General features: G+C 37.4%; 1 protein-coding gene across 9 annotated transcripts in view; it reads right to left on the bottom strand.

The window, feature by feature from the left end:
* The window catches only part of LOC109100672 (zinc finger MIZ domain-containing protein 1-like), a 123,884-nt gene that overhangs the window by 85,413 nt on the left and 17,434 nt on the right, over positions 1–21,037 (bottom strand). For 6 of the 9 annotated variants that reach the window (XM_042737179.1, XM_042737181.1, XM_042737188.1 and 3 more), the window contains exon 2: positions 3,842–3,965. The exons of the other annotated variants lie outside the window; for them this stretch is intronic. The gene's annotated coding sequence lies outside the window, so the exon portion shown is untranslated. The remainder of the gene's footprint in view (positions 1–3,841; positions 3,966–21,037) is intronic. 9 annotated transcript variants of the gene reach the window in all.

Below are 21,037 nucleotides of genomic sequence, written 5' to 3'. Positions count from 1 at the left end.
TTAAGTTAATTGCTGTGACTAATTAAGATCATTGATGTTATTGTGCTAGATACATACTTGCACAAAAACAAAAAGGCAAACATGAATGAATATTATCACAGTTACACTACTGTTCAGACGTTTGGGGTCAGTAAGATCAGGGTCTTTTTTTAATACTTTCATTCAGCAAAAATAATAGTAAAGACATTTATAATGTTACAAAAAATGATTCCTCACATAAATGCTGTTCTTATGAACTTTCTATTCATCAAAGAATCCAAAGAAATTATCGCATTTCCACAAAAACAGTAAACAACACAACTGATTCAAAAGTTGATAGGAAATGTTTCTTGAGTGATTTCTAATAGATCACGTAACACTTAAGACCTTAGTCATGGTAGTGTCATGTTTAATTTTTGACAGGAAGGGAAACAAGTCTGTGAGGGATACAAGTACAGGGCGTCCAGTGGATTGTACTGTTGATTAACGACATTCCGATAGTTCAGCTGACGGAACGTCTTTCTGAAAAAAAGAGTTCAGTAGAAAAAAAAAACACTATAAAACAGTTTTCGAGTTGGCAATAATGTGATCTATGACCTTTATTCAGTGTGTGTCATTGTAAAGATATTAAATTCAATATGGCATCTAACCTGACTAAGGTCTATGGCTTTTATTTATGGCTATATTAAAACAAAAAAGGTGTTTTAACTTGTATTGCAATATTTTAAAATATATGAAGTCTTGGTAAACATAAAATTCATTCAAAATATATGTAAAAAAATCTCACCAACCCCAAACTTTTGAATTGTAGTGTATATATTTAAAAAGTTATTGTCTCTTAAAATAGCTTTAAAGTGGTTACTTTTTCTTAGTAACTTGTAGTGTAGCTAACTACTTCAAATTATAGCTTCACTATAGCTTAAATACATAAAGCACAAGTAGAGTTCAGCTTGGAAAACTACAATTTTAGTACACTGCTACTACTGGCCGAGGCTCTGCTATTATCATTGGAGAACACAGTAATTCACAGAGGTAAAGACTACCTTCCCACAGATTGAAAAGAGAAACATAGAATTGGGAGTGTTCTTTATCACAGATGTGTTTTCCTCCTGTAACTGCGGAGGCTAGATATCAAAGAGAAGAGAATCCTGGGTGCTACAGGAGCTGGGATGTTGATGTTAATTCCTGTGGTGTGAGCTAATCCTAAGAGTGCTGACATCCTTTTTCTTTATCAAATGCACCATGTGGCTTGTACACATGCCCAGAGAAAACTTCACCATTAAAGTTATTTCTTACTGTGGTGCTTTGTCATGTGGTTTGGGAGACAATGAAGACAAATATCACCTGAATGCAAAACATCTTCAGTCTAGATAAAAAAAAAAAAAAAGAAGAGGTGGCTAGACATGAAAACTAATGACTGTGTCATTATGCACCACCAAATAATGGCGGTTTTCAAACAGGTTATCAAACTGTGCCACTGTTTGGTCAAACCGACTGCCCTGCCCCCAAACTCACACTAATATTTGGGCCAATGTTGTTTTTTAGGGTTGGGTTGTTCAAACAGTGTAATAAATTACATTAAAATTACTCAATTACACACTTAAGCTTTAAATTACATTTTAAAATATATAAATATATAAATAATGTGGCCAAATTGTTCTCGAAAAAGTAAATCACCAGCTACTTAGCCATGTTAGCAGAGCAATACAATGTTGAAAAATTAGGGCGTTTAATTGCAGGTTTTTCTTTTCTTTTTTCATTTATTCTATTCGGAAAATGTTATTAATTTGCATTTTGATCATGTTTCCTAGTAAAATATCGAACCAAGATAATTTTACTAGTGGCAAAATATTAATACAACATATAAACACAAAATAATAAGACTTGTTTTCGGAAAATTTTCTTAAAATTTTATAAAGTACAAAGAATTCTGAAAAAAGTTTTAATATCTTAAATATACTTATCTATTTTTTAAAAAATGCTATTTTACTGGAAAACAAGATGAAAATGCAGATTAATAACATTTTTCGCACTTAAGAACACAAAACAAAAAATGAAAAGGAGAAAAAGTGAAAAAAGAAAGCTACCGAGACCCCTTTCAGGAAGTATCGCCCCTTCTTTGCTTTAATGATGTTAACTCTAAAAGCATGTGAAGGATACAGTCTCCCTTTATACACAGCAATGGAAAGGTCACCTGCTATCACATCAAGGCCCCCGTCTCGGTACAGAGCAAGTGTAAAATTACAATTACACCTTAATGAATGGCATATTTCATTACATACATGCTAATTAAGAAGTTTCGGATACAACTCTGGCTGTGATAAGCATCTGCTTTAGAACCACGACAGATTGTTCAATCCTCAAAGCTACATGTTGCTTTGTTCAGAGAGAGGGAAAAAAGACAAGAGCATTTGCGTATTGGAAAAGTGTAGCATTTGCACTGCTTTCGGAGCGGGGCCTCTCTCGTGCTGCAGTGTCAGTGTTCCAGGTGGAGTGTGGGAGGAAAGGCTGGTGTTCTGGCTTTTGTAACGGGCACTCGTCTCCACAGGCTGACGTGAGCGCGCTAATCGCTTTAGCTGATCCTGCTCGTCTGTGTGTGAGGCAGATGTTTGTCAGGCCACAGCACTGCTCAGCGTTCACACTGCACTAAGCAAGATTAACCGCCACCTTTATATATTTATTTATTTCCCTCGTTCCCTCCTTGCCCCCGCCTGCCCCAATTCTTAATCCCTGACTAAAAAGCTGGTGGTGGGGGTAGCGCTATATTAAATCATTGTATAAAGCACCCACCGATCGTTTCACAGAAATTTGTTTTCCTCCACAAATTTCCAAGAGCGGCGTTGGGGAGAACAGCCAAACACGCAATAAGACAAATGTTTACGAAACGGCAACGAGGCCGCTCCATCATATCGACGCGCAACTCTCTGAGGTCGTGGAAATATTTTCCTGGTGTAAGTCAAAAAATAAGAAACATCTGAAGTGAAAATCCAAGCCCTTGTCATTTGATCTCTTTCCCCCTTTCTTTCTTCTCTGTTGTTCCATTATGCAGGTGCTGGAGGCCTGAGGGTACGAGGCATCCGCGGGACTGGGCTGTGTGCAGATGCAGCTACCCTGCGCATAAACACTACCAGACATCCATCCAGCCTGGCTCTGCTCCGCTGTATATTACTCACAGGCTTCCAATTTGGCCAAATCAACCCAGCATGTTCCTCTATGCTCGCCGCGCTTCCATGAAAAGGCATAATCGTACAGGATATGTAAACATCTCGCAGCTTATGGCAGAGGACGGGAATGACCTGCTGCCGGTACAGAGGACAAAGTGCAAAGGTCAAACTTTATCCAGATGTTACGTACTTTGTTCTAAGCCGCTTGAAATGCTGTTACTGTTTGGTGAAAGGTCATGAGTTTTAAGACAATGGGAGTCATATTTACATACGTAGTGACCATATGAAAGTCTCCTTATCAACATTTCTGCTTTATAACTAGGGGTCAAACTGAATTTCTATTAAATAGTTGATGCTGATATGTAGAATGACAATAATAAGTTGCTGAATTCATCAGAGCTGTTGCAGAGAAAGTAGTGTTGCAAGTTACATATAAAGAGCGGTTGTGCTTGATAATAATAATAATAATAATAATAATAATAATAATAATAATAATAATAATATTTTGGTTATCTGTCCAAAGATGATTTTTCTATTTAATGCCAGAGCTAAAATGAACAAATTCAAAAGTAAGACAATAAATTAGCTGTGCAGAAAGGACAAACATCTTAATTCACAGCCACTGAAAATGAACAAAACAAAAACACTGAACCATGAAATTTCAAGACAAGCAACGTCAAATTTAAAGGCATGCCGACCTGTGTGTTCTGCAAGCTGGGAGTAACGTCAGCAGCCCCCCCTCCCCCTCCCCTCCCTTCCCTTCATATAGTCCGTGGGGAAGGTCCCTCTGCAAGCTCCCGTCTACACTAGGGTCCACCGCACCTGTGAAAAAAATAAAAAACACATTACACCTTCAGCTTGAAATTAGAGTATCCTCCCAGGACCGCTCTCCAAACCAGAGTAATTCACTTCACACGCACACCCCTGACGATCTGACATTTCCCGCTCTACTGATGTATCCCGCACAGGTCTGGTACGGCATGTTTTGTTTGTGTTGCGCTGGGGAGTTTTCAGCGAGAGTGATATCAAATGCAGCCACCCTGGGGTGTCTGGGAATAGAGACTCCTGCTATAACCCGCTTCCCTCTGCTCACAAACTGCGTCCTTCCGAAAGGTTATCATAGAGCTGCTTTGTCGCTCCTAATCCAAAATTCATTACATATAACAGTTACCACACTTTAATACGATACGTTTCCTGAACGGCTGGGTGACCTCCTTCACAGTTCACTGGGAGGTAAGGACAATGTAAAACAGAGGGTAAAAATGGACAGAGATGCTTTGAAAAATTGCAAAAGCATCATAAACATGCAGAGCGTTATGTGTCAGCTGCAAATCTAATTTACTGACCTCGCAACCGATCGCACATTGCCAGGTAAGCCAATTAAGTGCCTATTAACCCTGTATAAGTGATAGGGGTGGAGAATCTTTGGTTTCTTGGCATGAACGGCCACCCTGTGACAGGGGTACTGGGGCCGCTCTCTGAGTGACAGCGACGGGAAGGTCAGCCGGTAATGTGCGGCATGAATGTACAAGTGATAATGACAGGGCCCTCTCGTCACACCCGGCTCGGATAGCTGCTAACTGGATTGGATGGCCGACCATCTCATCTCTATGAGCATGATACACATATGTTCTAAGCTGACGAGAACAGTATCAGCGGATGACGATGTGCAGCAATGTCTGGGATGGAGCAAACACGGAACACTGAGTCTCTGTTGTGCTGGTCGAATTGCAAAAGTAAGACATAAGGAGAAGAGCCAAGTTTCTAACTTATCCATGCAGCTGTTTCAAAGCAGTTTTTTGGACCTCATCTAAACCAAGAGGTATCCACATCCTCACTGATATGCATATCATTTGAACATTTCTACATTGCGTGTAAATTACTCCCCAATGCGATTAAATTTTGCGACAGGCAACTACATTTCTATTTATAGGAACTGGCTAATCAATTGAGCGAGTTAGATGCTAAGAATAAGTTTTGCACAGATATATTTTCACTCACCTACACTTGAACACTCTATGCATGTGAGAGTTTCACTATTCCTATGGACGTGCAGCATATTCTAAATGCATCATAAACTGACTTGCTATAGGTAAATGGTTCTTTCTTGTTTTGTTTTGTTTTGTTCCGAAATTTTCCATTGCTTTGTTACATCAGTTTGAGTGAACATAGACAGCATGATTTTATTTTCATTAACCCAGCAGCCCATCAGACCTTAGTATATTTTATAATTTTATTAGTTGCAGAATTCACAGTGGTGTTAGTTTTTTTTATTATTATTCAGAAATACTGCATGACAATATCTCAAGTAATAGTTCCAAGTAAAAGTTCTGTTTAAGCTGACTTATATACTGACTGATATATATATATATGCCAATTCTACTACCAATGTGTGTGTAGAGGGGCGACTACATAAATATCCAAAACTTACATTGGATAAGCAGTTTCGAGTCAATTAGGGACCAGAATATGACTTGTGGATGGGTTCTTTGACTTGAGCCTATTAGCAATGACCTACTAAACTACCAAAATAACCCTAAAAGGCACATAGCAACATAGAAAACACACTCTGAACACATTAGCAATCACAAAGCAACAACATGGCAAACATCTACAACACCCTGACAACACGCCAACAACTTTAGGATGGGTAAGTGAACTATATGATATGAACAATCAGAGAAAGGATTCTACTTTAGCAACTACTTTTGTCTTTGTGCAAGTGGAACAATTGACCATTTTACAGAAACACAATTAGAGGCTGTGAAATGAGTACATGCTTCATTCCAGGAGAGGAAGATTGCCATTTCTGCATATTTGAATCCACTAGAAGGCAATCACTGAAATATGCAAACATTCATGAGAAAATAAATGTAGTGGAAAATTTGGTGCATATCTGCAATCAAGTTTCATGTGCAGATCTAGGAAGAAAGAAGGGAGCTAAGGCAAATCGAACTGATATTGAGTATCAACTGTTTCTCAATGAGGTTTCAAAAAGCCCTCAAAAACATGCTTGAGTAATAGCTTGTGTTTCAAAATGAGACAGATTATTGGAAGTGTCAATACAGTTACTGATACAGAGAAAACATCTGCATATGATCCTCTGTGATCACTCTTTAAGAAGTGCTATATACAAGTCAATTTCCACTCAAAAGCATTGGAAAAGTGCCTTTCAACTGCTTTCAGGCCTGTTCTGACAAATTCATGGACAACAATTGGGAAAAAACCATACTAAACACATAAAATAAAATGAAATGAACCATATAATTATCTTTTATATAGCCAAGTATTTGCCAAAGGGATCCTTGCATTGAAAGAAATAACAGTAGTATAATATTTTTTTCATTTACACATGATATCCCTAAACTTTATTTAAACATCCATGTACTCTTCAACCTTGCACAATTCCACTGAATTGCTTCAACCCTTTAAAACCATGACCTTTCTCCAACCTCTAAATACTGTGAACTACAGTAGACGACACGCTCCTGCATGCACGTAATTCTCTGCATCCTAAAATTCAGTCATAATTCTAAAAGAACCAGTCATTTTCACATAACACACCCTCAATTCAATTTAAACAGACTACTAAATGTTGAGTCATGACATGCAGAAAGAAAGAAAGAAAAAAAAAAATCAATGTAGCCAGCAGTGCAAACAGTTGATAATTGCGAATGGAAGTGGGGGGTGGGAGTGCAAACATCATTTGTTAAGGTGAAACATTACAGTTCCACACTACAGACAAGAGTTGGGTGGCAGAACCCTGCCAAAAGCAGTAATTGATAATTTACATGCAAATAGAGAAAGCAAAAAATGGGCTCAATCTAAAAAACAGTGAGCGTTTTGAAGTGCCACGTCCGCACAGGCATCCAGCAAAATCAATTCACACTCTGAAGGAACCGTTTTCCTCAGCCGGAGATAATGTGCCACACTATGGGTTGTCAGATACTTATCAGAGGGAAATTAGCTAAGGAATACCCCACCCCCCACCCAAAAAACAAACAGGTCAAGCGTTCCACCTCGCTCCCAAATCAGTGATATCATCAACTGGAGCTCCAGAGTAAATGTCAACAATTTAAATGATTGGAGCACAGTCCCTCCCAATTGTTCATTTCTAAAATGTCCTGGGGATATAGCAGAAACCGAATACTGTATAAGAATGAGTCCTTCTGTTGTGTAGCCACTTCTGCAGTGCTGAAGAATGTGTCAAATCTTCAGGGATGATCTGATTACAACACTTATTTTTCTTTCGCTTTAAAATACAGGACAGATTTCAAAGATTTTCCATCTGAGAAGTTCAACAAAAGTGTGTCACTTAACTAGCTTTTTTCCTTATACAGTTCACTTAAACTGAAAAGTGTAATTTTTCCATTAACAATTCCATTAAAAATAGTTAAAAGTGTTAAAATACTTTCTGTAGCTTAATATGCAGAGACAACGAGTAAGCCATTCGCAAGATGAATCTCCTGTGGCACTATCAAACATTGCTTTGTTTGTCTAAAAATCCCAATCAGACCAACACAGCAACACCGGTTCAGCCAACAGAGTGAGTTTGGGGGCGGAACTATCTGTTCATCAACCAATAAAAGACAGGAGTGTCATTATTTTTGATTCTAGCAGTACAGAAATAACCAACTTTACCTTTAATGAAGCAGACAACAGTCTTCTTCTAAAAACCCCTTTGGCTCAAATATATGTGCACAAACACAGCCCAAGTGGAACAGTACTAGTGGCATTAAAAGGATAATAAAACTGCAGAAATGCATTCAATGCCCATGCCAGATGTTCATGCCTGTCAGAGAAAAGCCCACCCAGATACAGATCGAACAAAAACAAACTTGGATTTGTGTTAAAGATAAATATTTTAACATGCTCTCTGTTACTGTAATATTAAACAATTGAATCATTTTCAAAGAAGCAGACACGATTTTCTCATTTAAAAAGATGCATCACATATCAGGTCTTGTTTGTTTTAGTCTTGACTGTAACTCACATTCTTGTTTGTTAAGTGACCTATATCTGTCATCAGTGTGAACAGACCATCGATCTGAACAGGAGCTACACAATAACGTCACACACATTATCCACAATCTAAAAATATTACCATTATTATACCATATAAAATTTGTTGCATACAATAAAAACCATTTTAGAATCTTTCTGTCATTTTGTCTACTTTTTTTTATTTTGGATGACAGCAGCGGCTAATAGCAAGTTACCACAGTTTTACCACATGATAATTTAGTGGAAACTGTGGTTACAATTGTAAATTTTTGTAAGGACATGTATTTATAAAACCCAAACCCTATATTCGCGGGAAAGTCCATCATGTAAAACGAAGACAATATCTGAAAAAATAATTTTCTATCACTGACAGTTTAAATTTCCCTCAAATTAAGCTTGAGCCAAAACATCTCTGCCAAAAGCACATCCATCAAATAAACACACAACTACAAATAGTGTCCTAACTCAGTGCTTTTCAAACTGTGGTACACTGAGTGCCGCAGCATGTACACTATTTACTAAGGATGGGCATTTTAGGTCATTTTAGTCATTCAACAGCTAAACCAACCAAGTTGTTCTACTTAAATGTTATCTGTTCTCCATCATATGTCTTCAGAAGACTTGAAAAACACAGCACAAGTCATATGGACTACATTTATGATACAGTTGCTTTGTCATTATTATGCAGATTGACAGAGCTGAGTATTCGTTGACTTTAACGGTATTAAAAAAAAAGACTGTACCTTTTTCGTCCTCAAAGGAGTTAAGAACAACATAAGTATGGTCATTTTATTGTGGGTAAGCTATTTCTTTCAATGCAGAAATATTAATACTGATGACAAAATGTTTATACTGATTGTGGCTCACAGTTCTTAAGTTTCCACAAAGCTGAGAAAAACATTAGAGGGAAAATTGGTAGTATTTAGATGTTCTAATATGATTCAATGTTGTTATTGGCCTGAAAAGTTAGAGAACCATTTGATTATAGGCCATTTGAGATCTTCTGTTATTTTGATTACTTTTTACTTGTCAAAAAGTACCTCCAGACTCCAAAGTCTCTCATCCATTTAGACATCATGTGCATACTGAGTCAAATGTCAGAGAGATTCAAAACAAACATGACAGGAATATAAAAATCAGACTCCATTTTAGCTTCTCCATTCTCTCAGCTCCATTTAGCCCTGTCACATTCACATTCTGTTTACCGCTACTGTAATTAACAGAGGAATCGCTCACTGACTGAGACTCCGCATAGCGGTAAAGGTACATTATGCAGCGTTTTGCTATGCTAATCCAGGTAATTTGCTTCATGCTGAGCGCACTTCCCCAGTGTCTTGATTAACGATTCATTTTCCTACATTAGTAACCTGATCAAGATATGACACATGGCATCTCATATATTTGTTCTTAGAAAGAATGTTTTTCTTGAAATCATTCATTTGCTCGTAGATTGTTCAGTTGCCTGCAAATCTGCCCATTCGGGAAGCCATTCAGCAAAGCCTGTATAAGCTTCTTTAAAGCAGATTGGAATGAGTGACTGGTCAAGTCCTCCAAACTGTCTTTAGCCTGTTTTTGGGGATAACATTCAGATACACATGGCCTAGATATAAACCAAAACACGGTCAAACCAAAACAGAACTAGAGTCCATGTATACATACTTCAGCATTCAAACAGCAGCACTTAAAAATGATGATCTCCAAAAATTCAGTATTAATAATAAAGTGAACAAACAATATCTGGAAGACATGCTGTATCTTCTAAAGTGTGCAACCAGCTCAGGAACCATATGAAGAAAGAAAGTCAAAACTAAAATCTTTGCATGTGTCTCTTGCTCCCCAAGGTTACAATTAGCCTATTTGTTTAAAAACACAATAAAAACAGTAATTTTGTGAAATATAATTACGGTTTCAAATAACTGTTTTCTATTTCCATACATTTCAAATGTAATTTCCTCCTGTGGTGGTAAAGCTGAATTTTAAGCAGCCATTACTCCAGTCTTTAGTGTCTAATATAATGATTTGGTGCTTAAATAACATTTCTTATAATGTTAAAAACAGTTGCTTAATATTTCTATCTTTTGTAACATTCTAACTCTTTACCATCACTTTCGATCAATTTAATGCATCCTTGATGACTAAAAATTAGAATTTCTTTCCAAAAAAAAAATTTCACATATCTAGGAATGCACCTGCATACTAAAGTGCGTACTTAATCAATAGTTAAGGCCAATTTCAGAACATATTCTGAAATGTAATACAGGAATTCGGACATGGACTAGAGCTATGTGCTCATTCACGTGAGAGTCTTTCTGAATAACACTCGAGGGGGATGCCGGAGGTCTTATCAAGGGCAGAGTGACTGATGATGATAGCAGTAGCCCCTTATTACGTCAACTGACACTATAAAGACATAAAGCGCATTGAGCTAATATATGGATTAACTAACGCAATAGTTCTGATCATTCCATCCTACGCTCGCTGCACGTGAGGAATGAGAGAGAAAGCTAATTTTCCCAACAAATCTTTAAGGCAGAATTTTTATAGTCTCCATGAAGCTTGATGATCTTTTGCTCACCATGCTAGAATACTGATCCATCTAAGTGGAATCATGCTGTTTGATTCGTTCATTTGTATGCCTGTCAAAGGGAACGCTGGAAATATCTCATTTTCCTTTGAGCCAATACCTCATCCGTCAATGGGAACAAAAGGTCAGACACATTACAGTGGTCTGATTGAGTGTGTTCAAACCCAACCGCTGCTTGTCTGAGATGAACAATAACATCCCTCAAACAGTAAATATAATTCATTTCAGGGTCTAAATGGAAGCATGTCGCCACAGGGGGAAGAACAGAGCGCTGGAAAATTAAACGTTCTATGAAACACTCTAAAATACTTACAATTAGGCTTATTTCAATATTCATCTAAAAATGCTCAATAACACCCACTGAAAACAATGTAGCAACTTGGGAAAGCTACTTTCACACTATAAAACTACAGTGGGTTTATCTCACTACAAGCTGTATTAAATGCTACTAGGAGCAAAACAACATTAGCTGGTGAAACAGTAAAATACTTTCACACTATTGGTTAAAAGTTTCTACAGTGGTGAAATAACTGTTTATCTCGTTAAAATTTACAGTTTTTGGACATTGTTGAATTTAGCTGTAAATTGAACCCAACATTTCATATTTATGTTTTTTCTGAAATAACTACTTTCTTAGTTTTTCTTATCAGTTGTGTACGTGGTTAAATTAATGTTTATTGCATTATTTCAGTATCATGTGTGTTACCACGATGGTGTTTAGTTTTTTTGTGAATGACACTGTGCACCTTCTATATATATATATATATATATATATATATCATTAGATCATTTAATGAAATACGGTATTTTATTGTGAATTTAAGTTAAGTCTGTAAAACCTAAAATGTTGCTACCATATTTTTAACGGTGAAGTTCTGGCAACTACAGCTGCCGGTAAATAGTTTCTCTACAACGGAATCTAATTAAAACAACGGAAGCTACTTAAACAGCTAATCTTCCTAAAGAATATACCCAATATTGAGAAAGATTCATATATGCATGTTTCTCTTAACTTGACCTTCTCGTAAAACTAATTTTGATATCTAGGATCACAATTCTGGAAAGTTAATTTCATACTATAAAACTCCAGTGCAGTTTATCTTACTACAAGCTAATAATAATATTAGCTAACTACATTGAAGCTGTTTGAACTGATAATCTTCCTTTAGACCCGTGACATGGAAATACTTGTATTTTATAAGTATTTTATAAATGCATCATTGAGAAAGATTCATCTATGAACATTTCATTTTTTTGACCTTGAAACAAAATGTAACTCCTCAACCGTCTCGTGAAATGACAGATTTCTTTCTGTTCATTTATAATTGACTTTTCCAATCACCTGAGAGAGAACCTCATTTAAAACAAACTGATCGATTAGAATGATTCAGACTTTCCAAAGCTGCATATGAGATGGAGGATAGTTTAAAATGAACCCACTCAGAATGAATTGAACTCTCCAAAGCAACATATAAGAGAAATGATAGTTTAAGATGAACTGATTTATTAGAACAGACCAGAGTTTCCAATTCCACATACAGTATGAGAGAGAGAACTGTTTAGTTGAGCGTGTATATGATTCTTCCTTCTGTCTTTTGATAAAAACTACCTTGTAAAAAAAGTAGTTTGTTACTGGAATGCTACACTACTTTGAAAGCAGCTGTTTGACTGTCGGACTACTAAGAAATCCAGTTAGGATAGTTTTGTCTTTTGTTAGTTGTGCTAGGATTTCTTTTGAACAAAACAGAAAATCTAGGGAATGAAATGCTCTATTTTCTTGTTTGACGGACAGAGCCGAATCCCTCGTGTGCTCTTGACAGCACAGCGGATACCAGTGATGATGCAAGCCCAGACCTCGGGCCCAGCTACAGTGAGTCACAGAGCAGAGCAGGCTGTTTGGATCACAAAAACTTGTCTATTATTACACCACACATGTCACAACTCCCAGTGGCCCCCAAGAGCCTGACACACACACCAAAACAGCTGCAGACACTTATACATAAACACATCACCCACTGAGACAGAGATAATAAAGAGCACACTTATATGGAAACATAGACAACTCAATAAAGCACTTCTGTATAACACTTCTCATTGTGCACACACTTATTTACTATAAAAAGCCACGACTGAAAACTACAACTGAACAAAAATTTAAATCATAAAATAATAGTACATACTTTCTCCTTTGGGACAAAAAAGTACAGATTTTCTTTAAATTCTACATGCATTTTTCATACAATAACATTTCACAGTGACTTACCATGGCTCTTTTGCTCCAAAATGAGCAGCTTAAAAGTAATCCATAAAACACATGCACTATATTTTGAGTCTTCTTCAGATATAAAACAGCTTTGTGCAAAGAACAGACTAAAATCCAAGCCGTTAACTCAAGAACTGCTACAACCGGATGATTCAATTAGTAAGCTGAACTCTGATTCATATATGAATCAGCCTGATCAGTGAACCGGATCAACTGGTTCACTGAAAAGAACCAGTTCAAACAAATGAATCATTCACTGATCCGTTTTTTTGAGTTCAGCTAACTGACTCAGTGATCCGGTCACAGCAGTCCTCGAATTAACACCTCACTGGAGGGGAAAATGATCAGTGAATAATGACTTTGTATTGTCGTTGTACAGCTGTGTGAATATTCTTGAACATTCCCCCTTGTGTGTCGCACAGAAAACGAACAACATAAGAGGCGGTAAATAATGACAGAACTATTCCTTTAATACAAACACGGCTGCAATGTTCCCTAAGAGACACACAAAGAGCAAAAGGCGCATACCACACGCAGGTGCTCGGCAGCAGAAGTGAAGGTGACTGGACGAGAGCGGGCGAACAGGGCGGCTCTGACTGAGCTGAAAAATTAATGCAGCAAACGGGCGGCGCTTCAGGGCCACTTTCCAGCACTATAGACCAGCAAGATCAATTACCGAGTGGAGATGTTTCTCAGCGCCACAGTGAGCGGCACCTTAATGAGAGAGGTTTCCATTACCTCCATAAATGGCCTAAGAGAGACGCACTGATGAAGCAAGAGTCGTAATAGCCTCTCTTTTTTTTCCTCCCTAATGACACTGCAAGTGGATTACGCTGCCAATCCAGCCATCCGCCGTGTTTATCTTTTATGTAAATAACGTCAGCATCGCTGACACGATGTGGGGAGGTGGCTGATAGCGAGGAGATGAGGGTGTGGCCTCCGAGGCTTTTCGTGAGGTGCAAGAATATTATCTGCTCGTTTTGTCAGATGCCACGTTAAGCAAAATCTGTCTACGTTTCAAGTGTGCAGCTGTTTTAAGTGAAAGTATGTGCACATGTGTGAGGAAGAAAGCAAGTTTGTGTGTTCTCACTTTATATTCAGGTGAGCGTAAACGCCTTCCACTTCTGCATCAGACAGGTTTTTCTAATATGCACCATCTGACTGAAGAGGGACAGAAAAAAATACATCAGCAGAAATATACACAAGTGGCAATAATCCTCTGCCCCCAACACTTGTGCTGTGCAATAAGCAAACTGAGCTTATCAGGAGCAACCACCACTCCTTTTAATAGTCAGGCAGGTTTCTGTTCCTGCTTTTTTTAAAGAGCTTTACTGAGTGCGAGTGTGGGTCTTGGTCCTCTCGCTTTTCCATGAACGGTACATCTTAGGGCTGAAAATAAATCTCTCGTTATTTCATTGTTTTGGCAATAAAACAGCAATCATCGCCAATTAGATTCAACACAGTTTTTCACAAATAAACATTATATACACTAATACATAAATATCAGTTAACCAACATATGTATGTTTTATGAAAAACTTTTTTTTTTTAATGAGACCTCCAGAAATGCAAAATATTTTAAAAAATTAACATAACTTAAAAACAAATTTAAAAATAATAAAGAAATAAATATAAAATTATTATAACTTTTAATGCCATTTAAAAATAATATAAATATATATAATAAATAACGGAGTGTCTATTTACACTAAGTACACTAATTTTTAACAACATTAAAGATTGTAATGACATTTTTTATTTAGACTTAGTAGTAGGGATGCACCGAATATTTGGCAGCCGAAATTATTTTGGTGTTTGGCAGAATAAGCGAAAAGGCCAAATAATATGTACCGAACAATGACTAACGTGATCAAATAGAGGCACGCACTAATGCAGCAAACATGTCGGCAGTGTGAAAGTATTTAAAACTATCAGAGAAAGAGGCAGAAATCATTACAAGCATGACGCACTGACAGCCTGAGACTGTTTAGTGCTGCATCACGTCTCCGATGAGAAGAGGTGGCTGATGCTGGTGGTTAGGCTACTGTATGATGATTGAAATCACGAAATTACCTCAAACGATTAGTAAACAAACTGCGGAATGTTATGTTATGCACTACACGAGCTCACGACGCCAGAGTTCAAAGACCAAAACAACATGAAAATCTTAACTTCACCAGTAACACTTCAGTTAATCATTAAAAATTCATTTAACTATTTTAAAGGCATAATACGATCTGATACATATGACAAACATCTTACCAAATTCTTCATGAGAATCATTTATAAATCTGGATGCTATTGTCAACAAAAAGAAGCACTGAGACCTTCCTGCAGGTTTCTGCCAAAATAAAAGCCGAGAAAAAGCAACAACCCAATCGACATTCATAAATGATAGTATTGTAATTTTTCTGTTGTTCTGTTAAATAAAATAAAAAAGTAAGACAATAATAATGATAATAATAATTACCCTACAACAGCTCTATTAATACGTTTATTATAACATTCACACAGTGTTCAAATTGGGATCTGTAATATATTCTAATGTTTTAAAAGAAGTCCCTTCTGCTCAGCAACTTCTTAATTTTAGGTTAAATTGTCCTTTGTTGGTATAATGTCTGCTAGAATGTAAAAAAAAAATGTTCAGTGTCAAGTAAATATTTTTAAATTGTTGTTTGTAATTGATTTTTTTTTATTGAAAAGCAGGACAAAACAGTAAAAAGCACATTTTGGCAATTTTAATTTAATTTGGCAAAATAGGCCTACATGGGGGAAAAATGTGAAAAACCGTGTTTGGTATTCGGCCTTTGGCCCAGTGTTTCATTTTGTTCGGCTTCAGCTTCAGCAAATAATTTTCATTTCGGTGCATCCCTACTTAGTAGAGAATAAAATTTGTCTTGATTGTAAATTTTAACAAATTAATTTCAAAACTGATTTAATGATCTGTTGTTATATCACTTGCATTTTATCAACAAATGTTTACATGCAACATCTCTGTGTTGTCACAGGCCTGTGTGTGTGTGTGTGTGTGTGTGTGCGTGAGAGAGAGAGAGAGAGAGAGAGAGAGAGAGAGAGTAATTATTATTATTAAAGTTATTATTATTATTACAGAAATGATACTACAGTACATTATTATTGATAAGCCAGTTCTAGTCCTTTTACAGGTGAGGGCAGTGTATCCAGGTATTTGAACAGTCTCATTATTTGGCCACATAAGTGCATTAATGCACTTCCTCTTGTCTGTTTTTACAGGCTCCACTGAATTACTTCTGCGGTGGTTCGATTTGTGAGGCTGTTCATCAGGCAAAACACAATGTGCTCTGTGTGCAACTGCACCAGGAGTGTCAATGATGCAGGGCTGCATTAGCAATTCAAAAGACAAAAACCTAATAAACATCCGTTGTCAGATGCAACTCCCTGACATACTGAGCAGCATGCAGACTGCAGGCTCTATGATTCAACTGACCTTATGCAACCACGACCCATAGGAAACAGCCCAGATGAATAAATCGCAGCATAGAGCATAATCATATTGCATCTGCTGTAGGCTATGTCACAGGCAAAAACCTCAAACCCAAGAGAGGAAGTTTACATATAAAACCATCATCTATCCAAGCAGTCTGGAGAGTAAAAGCTCTGCAGTTACACTGTTGACACCATGCTAAACACAAAGATTGTTTGCGGGAGGAAAGGGATTATGTAAATATTAGCTGTTGACACAAGAGTGCGACTATATTTCAGCAAACTGACAAGCTGAGCTGATGAGGAACAGGCGATAACAAAATCAGCCATGGACGCTAATGTCAACTGATGTAAATTGTCCCTCTCCCCCTCCTACTGCCAAAAGCTACAGTTCAACCATCAACAGCAGGCCCATCATAATCTATAAGACTATATTTATCAAACAACACCCATACACAATGTTACAACACAAACACAGAAATTCACAAATGATATACACCTGGCACATATATAATTTTTTTTTTGTATATATGTATGTATATGTATATTTTTTTGTACATCTTTACAGATACTTTTAGAGGGATAGTTCACCAAAAATGAAAATTCTGTAATTAATTACTCACCCTCACATCATTCCAAACCAGCAAGACCTTCGCTCATCTTCGGAACACAAATTAAGATATTTTTGATGAAATCTGAGTGCTTTCTGACCCTGCATAGAGAGCAAGGGAACTACCACGTTCAAGCCCAGAAAGGCAATGAGAACAACATTAAAATAGCCCACGTGACATCAGTGGATCAACCTTTAATTTTACAAAGCTACAAAAATACTTTTTGTGCTCATGGATTTCATCAAAAATACCTTATTTTGTGTCTTACGTGTTCGAAACAACATGAGGGTAAGTAATTAATAACAGAATTTTCATTTTTGGGTGTACTATCACTTTAAGCTTCCTAAGGTATGTTCCACATATATTGCACAGCAAAAAAATATATAAATAACAAAAAAAAAATTAATAATAATAGAAATAATAATAATTCAAGCCACACGTTGGCAAGTACAATGTACTTACTGGATGAACTATGCCTATAACAGCAGCACAAAACAATTCGAGTGGGATGTTCAATCATGCAGAGTAATGTTTAATCAGGGATACAACGTGGACGAGAGAGGATGTTTCTACTGCTTACCATTCCTTCTCAAAGCCAACATGGAGGTCCCTAAGTTATTGGAAATCAACGTCCGTGCCGCAGTCACTCTGGCTCTACCTGACAGACACACATAGCACTGTGTATCCAGACAGCTTTGATGTTAAATTCAAGCTTGTTAGTATACATCAGTCAGCCACTGTAATTCATTGCGGTTCAATATCCAGGGTGCAAGACTCACTGCCATTTCATGCTAAAGGCCAAACAGAGGCAGACCTCAGTGTGCTCTTCAACGGAATGTTCTAGACTCTGCCCCAAGGCCACTCAGGACATTATCATGAGAACTCACAGGAAAAGCCATTGTGTTTACAAGAGGCAATTTCCTCCTTCAAATCCTTTTGCTCTTCCCTGTTAATGCAAATGGGCCGGACGCCGGGCGTCTCCACGAATGGATGAGAGCAAAGTCGACTCCGACTTTTAACACCAGCTATCCGTGCAGTGCAAAAAGCACTTACGCGATAGTGAAGCATGATTTATCTATGAAAATTTAAAAGCCCTCTTGGTCTTGCAGGAGATCCTGGTAGCTCCTCATGGATACGAGAGCAAACAAATGGACAATATCAGCATGCGCCGCAACCAGCTCCTCAACCTCTGGCGAGGTAAAGGTCAAACTGTCACTGTATCGCCTGAGGAAAATGAAGGCATGTTAAACACAGGCTGATAGTTGCCCTACAGTAAATCGTGTAAGACAGGAGTACTTAGTCACGTCAGGAGCATGTTTAAAAAAATTATTACTTTATTCTGATTAGTCAATCATGGCATATGCTGTCAAATATTTTTCTGGAATGACCATTACACTGTATAATTGACCGTTGCCCCTGGCAAAAAGTTTGGTATGAGTCTGTACAAGTTTTACTTCTCTGTGGACTCTTTGGCTTCACATAATAAACTAATTGGTATAGAAACAAATTTCACTCAGAAAAAAATAGTAACTGAAATAGTAAAATGTACTCCAATAATCTTATTTTCAACTTCGAAAAATCCTATATTACAGTGTTTATTACTTGGCTTTCAGATGTCAAATGGTTGACTTTAACCAGTGACTGGGATCCTGTGTCAGTGTTCCCAACAGACATTTCTTTCTAAGAGCTGCCTAATTAATAATCAACACTTTACTCTTGTAACATGAAACACTAGTAACGAGAAAAGTAAGACAAGTGTGATAATTCCCAGCATGGGCAAAATTAACTACGCGTTAATTTAAATTTAAATGAAGAGAATCACGACAAACCACTAATGTATTTGACTGATATAAATCAAATTGAGAATTCAAACCGGTGACTGATATTTAATGTGCCACCAAAATACAGAAAGTGCTTTGAATTATTGATAAGCAGGGAGCAGGACGATTTTAAACAGCTCTGCTTCTGCTATCAATCATTCATGTGCTTCTCAGCGAAAACACTTCACTCCCTCAAGTGTCGGATCTCACTTGAAGGTGGAGGGCCTACGCTTCAATATCTCCCTTCAATTGAAGGATTAAAATAAACCAGACAATTAGAATTTATCATCCCTAAACAAATTGTATTGCAGTTGATAGAATAGATCCCTAGGTCAAGGATTCTAGCAAATGCATTGGGCGTGGATTAACAAACAACTCCATCTCACATATCTTTGACAATCAGTCATTTACAGCTGCACTGGGAAACATTTGCCAGTATATCTAATTGCAACCTGACTATATAACAATTAGAGCCAGGCAAATATTTTCTATTAGGTCATGCCTACGGTGAGCATAATCAAACTTGCACCCACTCAGACTAATGGAATACAGACTATCTCTGCGCAAAGTCCTTTGGTGCCAATCGCCCAATTAGTGTCTGCATGCAAGTGCTTTCTGCCCTGGTATCACAACATCAAAGGCTGGCAACCCCTTCGCGATGGAGTCTACCTGCCAGCATCAGAGCTAGTTATTGTCTTCAGGAATCCCTGTAACCTCCTACAAACATCTGGGGTTTCCTCAATCAGCAAAAACAAGAAGTGCAATGATCTGAAGGAAAGGCATTGCTGATAATGTCATAATTTGTCATGAGGATTTTGAGGACTCTAGTTACAATTTTAGCAACAACTTGGTGTTATTTTAGCTAGAATAGTACTCAGATCACAAAGTACCACTAACAGTCAGAAGCCCTTTAAACGGTTGCAGAAATAGGGTACAGTATTATAGAAGTTGCAGCAGTATATATATATAACTGTTCAATTATTTAAAAGTATATTTTAAAACACACACACACACACACACACACATAAATTCAGCAAGGATGCATTAAATTGACCAAAATATTACTTTATTTTCAAATTTATATTGAAGGAGTCTTGGAAAAAAAATGTATCCAAGAAAGTTTTCCACAAAAATGTTAAACAGCTGTTTTAAGCATGCGATGATAAGAAATATTTACTAAGCACCAAATAACATTAGAATGATTTCTGAAAGGATCATGTGACCCTGGCGACTGGTAGGGCTGCACGATTAATCGCATGCATTTGTCATGCGTGTCTCATCAGTAAAGCCGGTTCCGTGATTAGCGGTAAATGTCTGTCACCTGTTTTCAAATGGGAGCGGCAGTTAATACACAGAGCCGTAGTTCACTGACAAGCTATGCAATATTCTGTTCATAATTGAGATTAATCGCATTCGATTATGAACACGATATTGCGTAGCTTGACAGTGAACTACGGCTCTGTGTATGAACTCCCGGTGCATTTGAAAACAGGTGACGGATATTTACCGCTAATCACGGAACCAGCTTTACTGATGAGACACGCATGACAAATGCATGCGATTAATCGTGCAGCCCTAGCGACTGGAGTAATTCAGCATTGCCATTACAAGTGTAAATTACATTTTAATCAAATAGAAAAACAGTTATTTTTAAACTGCAAAAATATACCAAAAAATTGCTGTTTTTCTACTGTATTTTTGATCAAATGCAGCCTTGGTGAGCATGAGACTTTTCAATTCATAATATTAGGCTTAGTTTAAACCATCCCATGTTTTCTCTATTAGTGGAAAAAGTTGTTTTCAGGGTGGAACACATCAATGATTTGGGGAATCCCTTGTGAGGTCGAGGCTTTCCTTAGACGTCAACAGTAATCCTGGGTTCCAAAGCTGTGACTAAGCTCCTGTACTTTCCCTGCCCTTTCCTTCTCTCCATCCATTGATTTCGTCTACAGTCTCCAATGACATTTCAGCTGAATTCTGTTATTGCTTCTGATTTGTCTCTACAACAACCAAAAGACCCTTGATTGAGGACAATAGCTAAAAGCACTCTTTTTGTGCAACATCAGTGTCAGCTTTGCTGATATCATATCATACTGTACTGTACACAGAATACAGTAGAGACTTCTAGTGGGGCTGAAAGACAGATTTGGC

Source organism: Cyprinus carpio, chromosome B13 (genome assembly GCF_018340385.1).
Source record: "Cyprinus carpio isolate SPL01 chromosome B13, ASM1834038v1, whole genome shotgun sequence".
NCBI lineage: Eukaryota > Metazoa > Chordata > Actinopteri > Cypriniformes > Cyprinidae > Cyprinus > Cyprinus carpio.
The sequence above is the reverse complement of the archived record's forward strand: the minus strand, read 5'-3'. Positions and strand labels throughout refer to the sequence as shown.